Consider the following 13,780-nt stretch of genomic DNA (forward strand, 5'->3'; position numbering starts at 1 on the left):
ATAGTAGAGTGCTTGCTAGATGCCAAGAACATTTGGCACACATTTAGATACATACAAATGCTGTGTTGTTTCATATGCAACCCACTGCGAGAGTAGATTATACCCCACTCAGGGGTGCAATTCTTATGTCGGAGGTGCCCTGGTTATGTTTTTCACTTTTTGGTGGGAGGGTCTTAAGTTTTCCTTAATCTTTATCTTGAGTCCCCTTCCAGTGTTCAACATTCTTTCTCTTGCTGCCCTGGCTTTACTCATGGAAGTCCTCAGGATAGTGTTTGAGCAGGGGGCTGAATGAAAAGAAAACAATGGTCTGCATACACAATAAGTTAAATGTGTGTACAGTGACCGAAAGTCTTTCACTATGTGAGTAACTTGGAGTCCTCCAATGGGTAATGACTGCACTCATGCATCACCAGAGAGAGGCTAGGTATTTTCTGTTTCAGTCCCCTGGGGCCTTTGGAGTGGTTATCTGCCATATGCCTCTCTCCTAGATCCTTCTCCCTTGGAACTCTCTCTTGATTTCTTACAAGTGGGAGATCTTCAAGTTGGTGACACTTAACTTGGACAGCCCTCATCTCAGTACCTCTAGAAATTCCTGATCACACCCTTGGCTTTAGCCTGTCCACTCCTCCTTTTTGCTGCTTTGATGCCGTAAGCTTGTGTCTTATGTAGGCTTCTATGCCTCTGCACAATAGATACAAATCCTGCCAAAGCGTGATTTTTTTTCTCTAGTTTCTTGTTTCTCAGGTATATCTGTACATCACACCTTCAAACCACATTTTGTGTCCTAGGATGGCAAAAGTTTTCATTCACTCAACACACATGTGTTGAATGACTTTTAGATGCCAGACACTGTGTTAAGAATTGGGAGGGCAGATATATTCAACATGCAATATTTGCCCTAAATAACATCTTGTATTTTATGAAAATCCTGAGTATACTGACACTGAATATCAGGCCATTGAAAACACTTGGATGTTTTTGGTATGTGATAAAAAGAGAAGCTAAATGACTACACTTATTACTGTCCGACTCAAGGTAGCCCCACCCATAAATGAAGTAGGAATGCCTTAGGTGGCATGTTTTTAGGGACTCCTTCCTCAAGGTTGCACAGATTCTTCCATTCTTTGCTGCTTTGGTTGTGGTAAGGGTAATATAAATATAAGAGGATTTGTCTCATATTAATTCAGATTCTGTTTTTCATTTTAGCTATCCAAAGGAATAGGATATAGGTCAAAATAGCTTTTATGTGGGAGAGAAGGTTGAGGAGTTGGTATCTTGAGACTTGGGTGCACGAATCATGGCTCAAGGGGCCAGGAATAACAGGGAGTTTCCTGAAGATTCCTAGCCAGCCAGGAATTATCTTGGGAGTGTTGGGTGTCTGTCAGCAGATGGGAATGAAGATATAGATGATCAAAACTCTAGAGTTAAACTTCAGTTACGCAAATGTTAACAAGATAGTTTTCTTTAAGGGCATGAAATTAGTCTTATTCACCAGGTCCAATTGCATATGTTGTCCCCTCCCCTTTGGCTGAGGACTCTCATTCAGTATTTCAAATCTAGTTTCAAATAAGCATTCCAAAGTCTTAGTGTAGCTCCAGATGAGTAGCCTCTAAACCAGAAATTAAGAGTCTGAGAAATCTAGCTATGAGCTGAGAGGTTGGCAATTGGGTTTATAATTATCAACATTCTCAAATATCTTTTTAAACATAATGGCAAAAGGCTCAAATCATAAAAGTAATGATTGACAGGTCGCATTGTGTAAAACAGTTTTTTAAGGCATTCAAAATGCCATAAAGACAATTTTAAATGCAAACAAGCTGGGGATTTTTTTTTTTTTTGCAAAATGTATGGTAAAAATTTTATATTACATATTTAATAATAAACACAGAGCTCTTTCAAATGAATAAAAAACTCAATACCCCAACACAAAAAAGGTATATTAATTAGGGTAATGCTCACAATTGAAAGAGCAAAATCTCAGTAATTTATTACAATAGACATTCTTTCTCACTCATAAAGTCTAACATAAATACTATGGTGTGAATGTTTGTGTCCCTCCAAAATTCATGTTAAAATTTAATCCCCAAATAGGTGGGGCCTTTGGGAGCTAACTAAGTCATGAGGGCAGAGCCCTTGTGAACAGGATTAGTGCCCTTATAAAGGTGACTCGAGGGAGCTTGTTAGCTCCTGCCCCTTTGCCATGTGAGAACACATAGCAGGCTCCATCTGTGAGAAGCAAGCCCTCATCAGACACCGAATCTGCTGGCACCTTGATCTTGGGCTTCTCAGTTTCCAGAACAGTGAGCAATAAATATCTGTTGTTTACCTAGTCTAAGGTATTTTGTTATAGCAGCACAAATAGACTAGGACAATAAGTAAGTGTTCATTGTTGGCAGGGGACTTTCGTCCCTGTAAAGATTTAGAGTCCCAACTTTTTCCAATTACGGCTTTACCATTTTCAACATGCGGCCTCCAAGATGGTTGGATTCCACTTTATGGGCTGATAGAAGAGAAAAAATCTGGGACTGTGCATGGGAGATTTTTACAGGCCAGTAGCTCATGTCATGTCCTATTGCATAGAACTGAGTCCCAGTCACGTGGAAGTGCATAAGTGCAAAGGAAGATGAGATATATTGTACAGCTCTGTGTCCAGGAAGAAGAAGAAATGGTTGGTTAATAACTTTCTATTCTCTGCTGCAGCAGGTTGCCAAATTTCATGCATTCTAGAAACCAAATATTTATATATCCACTTATAAACACCTGAAGCGCTATGAGTCTTTATCTAAACTGAGACCCTAAGATAATAGATGTGAGAGCATCACAGGGGAGACGAAAGGTGTTCACAAAACAGTCTTGTGACTGAACCGCTCATTGACTGAAAGAATATAAAAAGAATATGAAGTTACAGATGGGAAGAGGATTTATTTAGAGAGAGAGAGTTATTGGTGTTCTATGAGTTCCATACTTCTCTTTTTTAAGCCTTGGAAAGATATTTCAATGAGATCACTTGGAGAACTTAATATATGTGTTATGGCTGAGAAGTCTAAAGAGAGAGAAGCTGAGGTAAATAGCTGAAAGAAGGGAATTAGAGGTTGCGGTTTGGGAAGTAACTTCACTCTTGTCATGGATAGGAGGTTTGTGTTTTGTGCAGGCCAGACTTGAGAACCACATGCCAGGAGAGTTGGTGAGCAGTTGCTTCAAATCCTGACCAACAGGGGCCACTTGGAGAGATGTGGAAACCTCAGCAGAGCAAACTGGAGATGTACTGCCAGATGCTTAGAGGCTCAGAAAAGCAACCATCCAAAAGGAACACATCTACTTGTGTCAAGTGAATTACAAGTGAGAAATTCTCAGAAATGGGATGGGGGATCTCCAAAGAACCCCCTAAAATGCTCCAGGAGAGAAAACATGAGTTAAGTACTTGTTAGGTCCAGATAGTATTGAGGCCAACTCATGACAGCATCAGTCAAGTCAGAACTCTCTTGTGTCCCTTTCTTTTTCTCCCTCCCCATCTTCCAATTCCATAGCATCAGAAAGCAAGTGGGCAAGTCAGAGGAGAAGAAGAAGGGCTGGGTGAAGAAAGAAGGAGCCCTCCTTTCTCACTGCAGGAAGCTGCCACGCATGGGCCCATGGTGGAGGGCAGGGAAGGTGGCAGGGGCTGGGGAGCTTTACCTGTAAGTAAAGATTGGAGCTTAGATTACTACTCTGGACTGGACATTAACTACTGAACCAAATTGTTTTATGAACAAAAGTGACTGAAGAACTTGTATCTGAAGTGACCAGGTTTTCATCCAAGTGGAGGATGGAGGAGTTTTGATGTACAGTACAAGACTGCATATGTGATTTCCATATAACCATTTCACCCACACGTGTACACAGTTCAGAAAAGATAATGACAATCTGCTAACAAGCATACTGCCTGGATGGTGGGATTATAGCCAAGTTAGTTTTCTTTTTTTATGTATATATATCTGTGTATTTCAAAGTTCCCACAGTACACCCTGTATTTACCATACAATCAGTATGATGTACATACTGTACAGTGTGCAATAAATTGTACATAATTGTAAAATATTCTGCCACATTCCATATTGCAAGATGACTATTTTCCTGATACCTAACATCAAAATCATCGAGTGTAAAAGCCCTAATTATTTGATTTATGAACATTACACTGGACATGAAATCCATTTTTAAGTGGCCATATTCATATCAGTTCATGTTTTAAAGTGTCATGTTTATAGCAATTGAGTGATCATTTCACAGTGCAGCATCTCTACCCTTTTGCCCTCCAAACATCTGTCTGCTATTTCTGTATTTCTTCTTTCTCGGAGTCCTCATTAAAGTTATCTGTCTTAAAAGAGAAAAACTTTGGCATCCATCTCAAATCCTACATCTTCAAAAAGGTTTCCATCATTCCTCTGTAAATCTCTTCCCCCTCCAGACTCCCACAGTGAAAGAATTTGGTCATATAGCTGAGCAATTGAGGAAGTACTGTCTTATGCAGATAGATTCCTGGATGTTAGGCTTATTTTCTTAACTAGATCGAAGTTTCTTGATGCTAAAGTATGCTTGTAGTCTTGCCAAATGCCTTGAGTCCCTAACAGCCTACTCCTACGCATCTATTAGGTGCAGACAAAGTGTTTACTACATTAAATAAATTTAGGTAAGGGGACATGCCTTCTTCATTCATCTTGTCTGATAACCTCTGCGATCTTGAGGCACTCAGGAAGGTTTTTCTAGCCATGGTTATAAGACTATTATTGTTTATCTGGTTTGTATTCTCTTGCCTTTTGGTTTCTTGCCTACCAGCACCTTTATCTGATGGCCTGCATTTGAAGGGTTTTGTTGATCCACATGCCAGGTGAGCTCCAGAAAAGGAGGAGGAATGAGAATAAATATCAGCAAACACTTCATACCACATACACTTGTTGTTTGACCTGGCTGTGAGTTAGGAAATGATTGGTAGACTATCTGCTTGTGCTATTTCCCAAAAAATAAATTATTTGAGGCATTATCTAATTTTATTATTATCCTTAGATACTTTTCATTAAGCTCCTTCTCTTTATATTTTATAAGGCACTTTATAAATATTATCTCAATTAATTCTCACAACACTGATAAAATATAGAATTATTTACCCTCATTTGCAGATGAGGAACCGAGAGGTTAAATGACTTTTCTAGAGTCATTCATCGGCTAAATAGCAGTATTGAGATGTCAGTTCAGGTTTACTTGCATCTAATGCCAGCAAAGACTTAAATACAAATGTTAATAGCAGCTTGTTTTTAATATCCCAAACTTGCAAACCATCTGAATGTCCATTGTCAGATGAATAGATAAATAAAATGTGGCATATCCATGTAATGGAATACTACTCAGCCATAAAAAGATAGGAACTACTGATGCATACAACATGAATCGACCTTCAAAACATTATCGTGAGTGAAACAAGTCACTAACAAAAGACAGCTTATCTTATGATTTCATTTATATGAAACTTCAAGAGAAGACAGGTCTAGAGATGAAAATCTGGTCAACAATCGCTTAGGACTCGGGATGTCAGTGAGGATTTAGTACAAATGAAAAACAGGGAATTTATGGGAGATGGAATTCTTCATACTGCAGTATAATGGTTGTACAGCTGTTTAATTCAGTAAAAATTATCAAACAAAAGAAGAACTGTATGGTATTTTGAGTTTAATAAAGCTCTTAAAAATGAGTATACCCATTTTAAGTGTACAGATGAGTATGCATCACTCCATTCATGACACTGGACATTTCTACCACTTTCATAAGTTCCCGTGTACTCCTTTCTAGTCAATCCCCATTTGTCCTGTCCTCTGGTTTAGGCAGACACCGATAGATGAGTTTGACTTATTCTACATTTTATATAAATGAATCATATAGTATTTTCTTTATTGTGTTTGGCTCTTGTCACTCAGTATAATGTTTTTGAGAATTATATATATTGCTGCATATATCAGTAGTTCATTCCGTACTCCATTGTATGAATATAAATTTGTTTATTCATTCACCTGTTGATGGAAATTTGTGCTGTTTTTAGTTTTTGACGATTATCAATAAAGATACTATGAACATTCATTTACAAGTCTAAGTAATACCTTTTGACTTTATTGATTTTCTCTATTAGTTGTTTCCTATTTCACTTACTTCTGCTGCTAATTTATTTTCTTTCTTCTAATTTTGAGCATAATTTGCTTTTTATTTTCTAGCTTCTTAAGAAGGAAAATTAGATCATTGATTTTATACCTTTATTTAGTTCTAATATATCCATTTAAATTCTTAATTTTCCTCTAAGCATGCTACGGATTTTTATATATTATATTTTCATTATACTTTAGTTTGAAATTCTGCCTAATTTCCTTTATGTGATCTTCTTTAATCCATAGGGTATATAAAAGAGTGTTGCTTTGTTACCAAATATTGGGTGATTTGTAGATAGCTTATTGTTATTGACTTTTAATTTAATACTGTTATGATCAGAAAACATGTATTACAGTTTATATTCTTTGAAACACATTTAAATTTGTGTTATGGCCCAACATGAAAAAGAATGTCTATTATACAGTTGTTGGATGTATTATTCTATAAATGTCATCTAGGTCAATTGGATGTTTCAGGTTGTCAAATCTTCCATAAACTTACTGATTATTTAACTATTCTATTAATTATTGAGAATGAAATATTAAAATCTCCAACTGTAATTGAGGGTTGATCTATTTCTCTGGTCATATGAATTTTTGCTGTATGTATTTTGAAACACAGTATTAGTCATCAACACATTTAGGACTATTATACCTTCTCAAGGAACTGATCCTTTCCTCATTACGCTATTTCCCTTTTTATTTATAATTAGTTCTCTTTATTTTGACTTCTGTTGGCCTTACAGTTATGTAACCACTATAGCTTTTTGATGCATAGAATCTCTTCATTTTATATCCAACCAGTCTATATGTTTGATTTTAAAGTGTATGTCATGTAAACAGCATCTATTTATATCTTTCCTTTTAATATAGTATGTAAATCTCTACCTTTTACTTGAAGCATGTGTTACATTTACATTTAATGTAATTATTGATAAGGTTAGGTAGAGACTGTCATTCTGGTATTTGTTTTCTACTTGTTCCTCCCATTTCTTTTTTACTCTATTATGCCTTTTCTGCCATCTTTCAGTGAATTTAATTCCATTCTATTGGATACAAGTATTCCATTTTATCTCCTTTATTGACATTTTAGATATATTCCTTTGTGTTATTTTTAAATTATTGCTCTAGAGATTAAATATATCTTTAATTTATTACAATGTACCTTCACATTATATGCCTTACCAAACAATGTAAGAATGTTAACTTAGTATAATTCATATTACCACCGTACTATCCTTTATGTTCTTATGTGGTTTACTTTTATCATGATATAAATTCTTATTTTTGTTTTAAAGTCAATAATCTTTTACAGATATTAAAATACACATATATAAATATAAATAGTAAAGATAATAAAAACATTTTATATTTACTCTTTCTGATGTTTTTCATTCTTTCCTGTAGATTTGAATTCCATATGGCATAATCTCCCATTCAGCATGGTAAACTCCTTCTAGTACTTCTTGTAGTGTAGGTATGTTGGAGTGAATTATTTCATCTTTTGTATATCTGGAAATGTCTTTATTTTGGCTTCAGTTTTGAAGAATGTGTTTGCAGAATATGAGCGTGTCAGCTGACAGGGCTTCTTTTTCTTTCAGAATTTTAAAGATGTCTTTATATTGTTTTATGCCCTATACTATTTCTGATGGGAAGTCAGCCATCATTGTACTCTGGTATGTAATATGCCTGTGTTTTTTTTCAACTTGGCTGCTATAATATAAAGATTTTCTTTTTAACTTTAGTGTATTTGAGTATGATGTATTTAGATTTGGTTTAATCTTTATCTTCTTTCTTGTGGCTTACAAACATTTTGAATATATGGCTTGAAATCTTCTATCAGTTTTGGAAATTTTTAGCTCTTCAGCCATTATCTCTTCAAATATTTTTTCTTTTTTTAAAATTTCGTCTTAAAAAAAATGGGATACACGTGCAGAACGTGCAGGTTTGTTACATAGGTATATGTGTGCCATGGTGGTTTGCTGGACCTATTGACCTGTCCTCTAAGTTCCCTCCCCTCTCCCCCCACCTCCCAACAGTCTCTGGTGTGTGTTGTTTCCCTCTCTGAGTCCATTTCTTCTCATTGTTCAACTCCTGCTTATGAGTGAGAACATGCAGCATTTGGTTTTCTGTTTCTGTGTTAGTTTGCTGAGGATGATGGCTTCCAGCTTCATCCATGTCCCTGCAAAAGACATGATCTCATTCCTTTTTGTGGCTGCATAGTATTCTGTGGTATATATGTACCACATTTTCTTTATTCAGTCTGCTATTGATGAGCATTTGGGCGTGTTCCATGTTTTTGCTATTGTGAATAGTGCTGTAACAAACATACGTGTGCATGTATCTTTATAGTAGAATGATTTATGTTCCTTTGGGTGTATAACCAGTAATGGGATTACTGGGTCAAATGGTATTTCTGGTTCTAGATCCTTGAGGAATCACCATACTGTCTTCCACTAATTTAGATTCCCACCAACAATGTAAAAGCATTCCTATTTCTCCACAGCCTTGCCAGCATCTATTGTTTCCTGGCTTTTTAATAATCACCATTCTGACCGGCGTGAGATGGTATCTCATTGTTGTTTTGATTTGCATTTCCCTGATGATCAGTGATGTTGAGCTTTTTTTCACGTGTTTGTTGGCTGCATACGTGTCTTCTTTTGAGAAATGTCTGTTCATATCCTTTGCCCACTTTTTGATGGGGTTGTTTTTTTCTTGTAAATTTGTTTGTAAATTCTGGATGTTAGACCTTTGTCAGATGGGTAGATAGCAAAAATTTTATCCTATTCTGTAGGTTGCCTGTTTGCTCTGATGATAGTTTCTTTTGCTGTGCAGAAGCTCTTTAATTTAATTAGATCCCATTTGTCAATTTTGACTTTTGTTGCAATTGCTTTTGGCATTTTTGTCATGAAGTCTTTGCCCACGCCTATGTCCTGAATGGTACTGCCTAGGGTTTCTTCTAAGGTTTTTATGGTTTTGGGTTTTACATTTAAGTCTTTAATCCATCTTGAGTTAATTTTTGTATAAGGTATAAAGAAGGGGTTCAGTTTCAGTTGTCTGCATATGGCTAGCCAGTCTTCCCAGCACCATTTACTGAATAGATCCTTTCCCTATTGCTTGTTTTTGTCAGGTTTTTCAAAGATCAGATGGTTGTAGATGTGTGGTGTTATTTCTGAGGTCTCTGTTTTGCTCCATTGGTCTATATGTCTCTTTTGGTACCAGTACTATGCTGTTTTGGTTACCGTAGCCTTGTAGTATAGTTTGAGTTCAGGTAGCGTGATGCCTCCAGCTTTGTTTGTTTTGCTTAGGATTGTCTTGGCTATACGGGGTCTTCTTTGATTCCATGTGAAATTTAAAATAGTTTTTTCTAATTCTGTGAAAACTTTCAATGGTAGTTTGATGGGAATAGCATTGAATCTACAAATGACTTTGGGCAGTATGGCCATTTTCATGATATTGATCCTTCCTATCCATGAGGATGGAACGTTTTTCCATTTGTTTGTGTCCTCTGTTGTTTCATTGAGCAATGGTTTGTAGTCTCCTTGAAGAAGCTAACATCCTCATTAGCTGTATTCCTAAGTATTTTATTCTCTTTGTAGTGATTGTGAATGTGAGTTCATTCATGATTTAGCTCTCTGCTTGTCTATTGTTGGTGTAAAGGAATGCTTGTGATTTTTGCACACTGATTCTGTATCCTAAGACTTTGCTGAAGTTGCTTATCAGTTTAGTTTTTCAGCTGAGATGATGTTTTCTAAATATAAAATCATGTCATCTGCAAACAGAGACAATTTAACTTCCTCTCTTCCTATTTGAATATCCTTTATTTCTTTCTCTTGCCTGATTGCCCTGGCCAGAACTTCCAATACCACGTTGAATAGGATGGTGAGAGAAGGCATCCTTGTCTTGTACTGGTTTTCAAAGGGAATGCTTCTAGCCTTTGCCCATTCAATATGATATTGGCTGTTGGTCTGTCATAAATAATTCTTATTATTTTGAGAGATGTTCCATCACTACCTAGTTTATTGAGAGTTTTTAGCAAGAAGCGATGTTGAATTTTATCAAAGGCCTTTTCTTCATCTATTGAGATTATCATGTGGTTTTTGTCTTTGGTTCTGTTTATGTGATGGAATACATTTATTGATTTGCATATATTGAACAAGCCTTGCATCCCAGGGATGAAGCTGACTTGATTGTGGTGGATAAGTTTTTTGATGTGCTGCTGGATTTTGTTTCCCAGTAGTTTATTGAGGATTTTCAGATAGATGTTCATCAGGGATATTGACCTGAAATTTTCTTTTTTTATTGTGTTTCTTCCCAGTTTTGATATCAGGATGATGCTGGCTTCATAAAACGAGTGAGGGAGGCATCCCTCCTCTTCAATTGTTTATAATACTTTCAGAAGGAATGGTACCAGCTCCTCTTTGTATTTCTGGTAGAATTCAGCTGTGAATCTGTCTGGTCCTGGGCTTTTTTTTGTTGGTAGGCTATTAATTACTGCCTCAATTTCAGAACTTATTATTGATCTATTCAGGGATTTGACTTCTTCCTGATTTAGGCTTGGGAGGGTGTATGTGTCCAGGAATGTATCAATTTTTTCTAGATTTTCTAGTTTATTTGCATAGAGGTGTTTATAGTATTCTGTGATGGTAATTTGTATTTCTGTGGGGTCAGTGGTGCTATCCTCTTTATCATTTTTTATTGTGTCTATTTGATTCTTCTCTTTTTTCTCTTTATTAGTCTAGCTAGCAGTCTATCTAGTTAATTAAAAAAGGAAACAGCTCCTGGATTCATTGATTTTTTTTGGAGTGTTTTTCATGTCTCTATCTCCTTCAATTCTTCTCTGATCTTAGTTATTTCTTGTCTTCTGCTAACTTTTGGATTAGTTTGCTCTTGCCCCTCTAGCTCTTTTAATTGTCATGTTAGGGTATTGATTTAAGACCTTTCCACCTTTCTGATGTGGGCATTTAGTGCTATAAATTTCCTTCTTAACACTGCTTTAGCTGTGTCCCAGGGATTCTGGTATGTTGTCTCTTCATTCTCATTGGTTTCAAAGAACTTCTTGATTTCTGCCTTAATTTCATTATTTACCCAGGAGTCACTCAGGAGCAGGTTGTTTAATTTCCATGTAATTGTGTGGTTTTGAGATGAGTTTCTTAATCCTGAGTTCTAATTTGGTTGCACTGTGGTCTGAGAGACTGTTTTTTATGATTTCAGTTCTTTTGCATTTGCTGAGGAGTCTTTTACTTCCAGTTATGTGGTCAATTTTAGAATAAGTGCCATGTGGCACTGAGAAGAAGCCATATTTTGTTGATTTGGGGTAGAGAGTTCTGTAGATATCTACTAGGTCCACTTGATCCAGAGCTGAGTTCAAGTCCTGAATATTCTTGTTAATTTTTTGTCTTATTGATCTGTGTAACACTGACAGTGGAGTGTTTAACTCTCCCACTATTATTTCGTGGGAGTCTAAGTCTCTTTGTAGGTCTCTAAGAACTTGTTTTATGAATCTGGGTGCTCCTATATTGGGTGCATATATATTTAAAATAGTTAGCTCTTCTTGTTGAATTGTTCCCTTTACCATTATGTAATGCCCTTGTCTTTTTTAATCTCTGTTGGTTTAAAGTCTGTTTTGTCAGAGACTGGATTGCAACCCCTGCTTTTTCTGCTTTCCATTTGCTTGGTAAATTCTCCTCCATCCCTTTATTTTGAGCCTATGTGTGTCTTTGCACGTGAGCTTGGTCTCCTGAATACAGCACACCAATGGGTCTTGACTCTCAAATTTGCCAGTCGTGTGTCTTTTAATTGGGGAATTTAGCCCATTTACATTTAAGGTTAGTATTGTTATATGTTAATTTGATCCTGTCATCATGATGCTTTTTAGTTATTTTGCAACTAATTGATGCAGTTTCTCCATAGTGTCATTGGTCTTTATATTTTTGTGTGTTTTTGTAGTGGCTAGTACCAGTTTTTCCTTTCCATGTTTAGGGCCTCTTTCAGGAGTTCTTGCAGGGCGGGCCTTGTAGTAATGAAATCCCTCTGCATTTGCTTGTCTGGAAAGGATTTTATTTCTCCTTTGCTTATGAAGCTTAATTTAGCTGGATATGAAATTCTGGGTTGAAATTTCTTTTCTTTAAGAATGTTGAATATAGGCCCCCAATCTCTTCTGGCTTGTAGAGTTTCTGCTGAAAGGTACCCTGTTAATCTGACAGGCTTCCCTCTGTAGGTGACCTGGCCTTTCTCTCTGGCTGCCCTTAACAGTTTTTCCTTCATTACAACCTTGGAGAATCTGATGATTATGTCTCTTGAGGTTAAACTTCACGTGGAGTATCTTAATGGTGTTCTCTTTATTTCCTGAATTTGCATGTTGGCCTGTCTTGCTAGGTTGGGGAAGTTCTGAATAATATCCTGGAGTATGTTTTCCAGCTTGTTTCCATTCTCCCTGTCTCTTCTGGTACTCCAGTCAATCGTAGGTTCGGTCTTTCTGCGAAGTCCCAAATATCTTGGAGGTTTTGTCCATTCATTTTCATTTTTTCTCTAGTCTTGTCTGCATGCCTTATTTCAGCAAGGTGGTCTTCAAACTCTGATATCCTTTCTTCTGCTTGGTGGATTCAGCTATTGATACTCGTATATGCTTCATGAAGTTCTCATGCTCTGTTTTTCAGCTCCATCCGGTCGTTTATATTCCTCTCTAAACTGATTATTCTATTTGTCAATTCTTCCTACCTTTTATCAAGGTTCCTAGCTTATTTGCATTGGGTTAGAACATGCTCCATTAGCTCAGCGTAGTTTTTTATTACCCATCTTCTGAAGCCTACTTCTGTCAATTCGTCCATCTGATCCTCTGTCCAGTTCTGTGCCCTTGATGGAGAGACGTTGTGAGCACTTGAAGGAGAAGAGGCACTCTGGCCTTTTGGGTTTTCAGCATTTTTTCATTGATTGTTTCTCATTCCTGAGTTTGTCTAGTTTTGGTCTTTGAGGCTGCTGACCCTTGGATGGGGTTTCTATGGGGGCTTTTTTGTTGTTGTTGTTGATGCTGTTGTTGTTGCTTTCTGCTTATTTGTTTTTCTTTCAATGGGCAGGTCCCTCTTCTGTAGGGCTGCTGCGTTTGCTGGGGGTTCACTTCAGGCCCTATTCATCTGATTATCTCCCATGCCTGGAGATGTCACTTCAGGAGGCTGGAGAGCAGCAAAGATGAGTGCCTGCTCCTTCTTCTGGGACCTCTGACCTCGAGGGGCACCAACCTGATGCCAGTAGGATTGCTCCTGTATAGGGTGTCTGACAACCCCTGTTGGAGGGTCTCACTCAGTTGGGTGGCACCGGGAATAGGGCCCGTTTAACAAAGTACTTTGTCCTTTGGTGGAGGGGGTGTGCCTCGCTGGGGCGAAACCCATTCTTCTGGGCTGCCTGGATTCCTCAGAACCACCAGGAGGAGAGGCTAAGTCTGCTGGTCCACAGATACTGCAGCTGCCCCTCCCCCTAGGGGCTCAGGCCCAGGGAGATCCGAATTCTGTCCCTGAGCCTCTGGCTGGAGTTATTGGAGATCCTGCAGGGAAGCCTCACCCCAGTGAGGAAGGATGGGTCAGGGTCAGGCCTGAAGAGGCACTCTGGCCACAGAC

This window comes from Pan paniscus, chromosome 16 (genome assembly GCF_029289425.2).
Source record: "Pan paniscus chromosome 16, NHGRI_mPanPan1-v2.0_pri, whole genome shotgun sequence".
Classification (NCBI taxonomy): domain Eukaryota; kingdom Metazoa; phylum Chordata; class Mammalia; order Primates; family Hominidae; genus Pan; species Pan paniscus.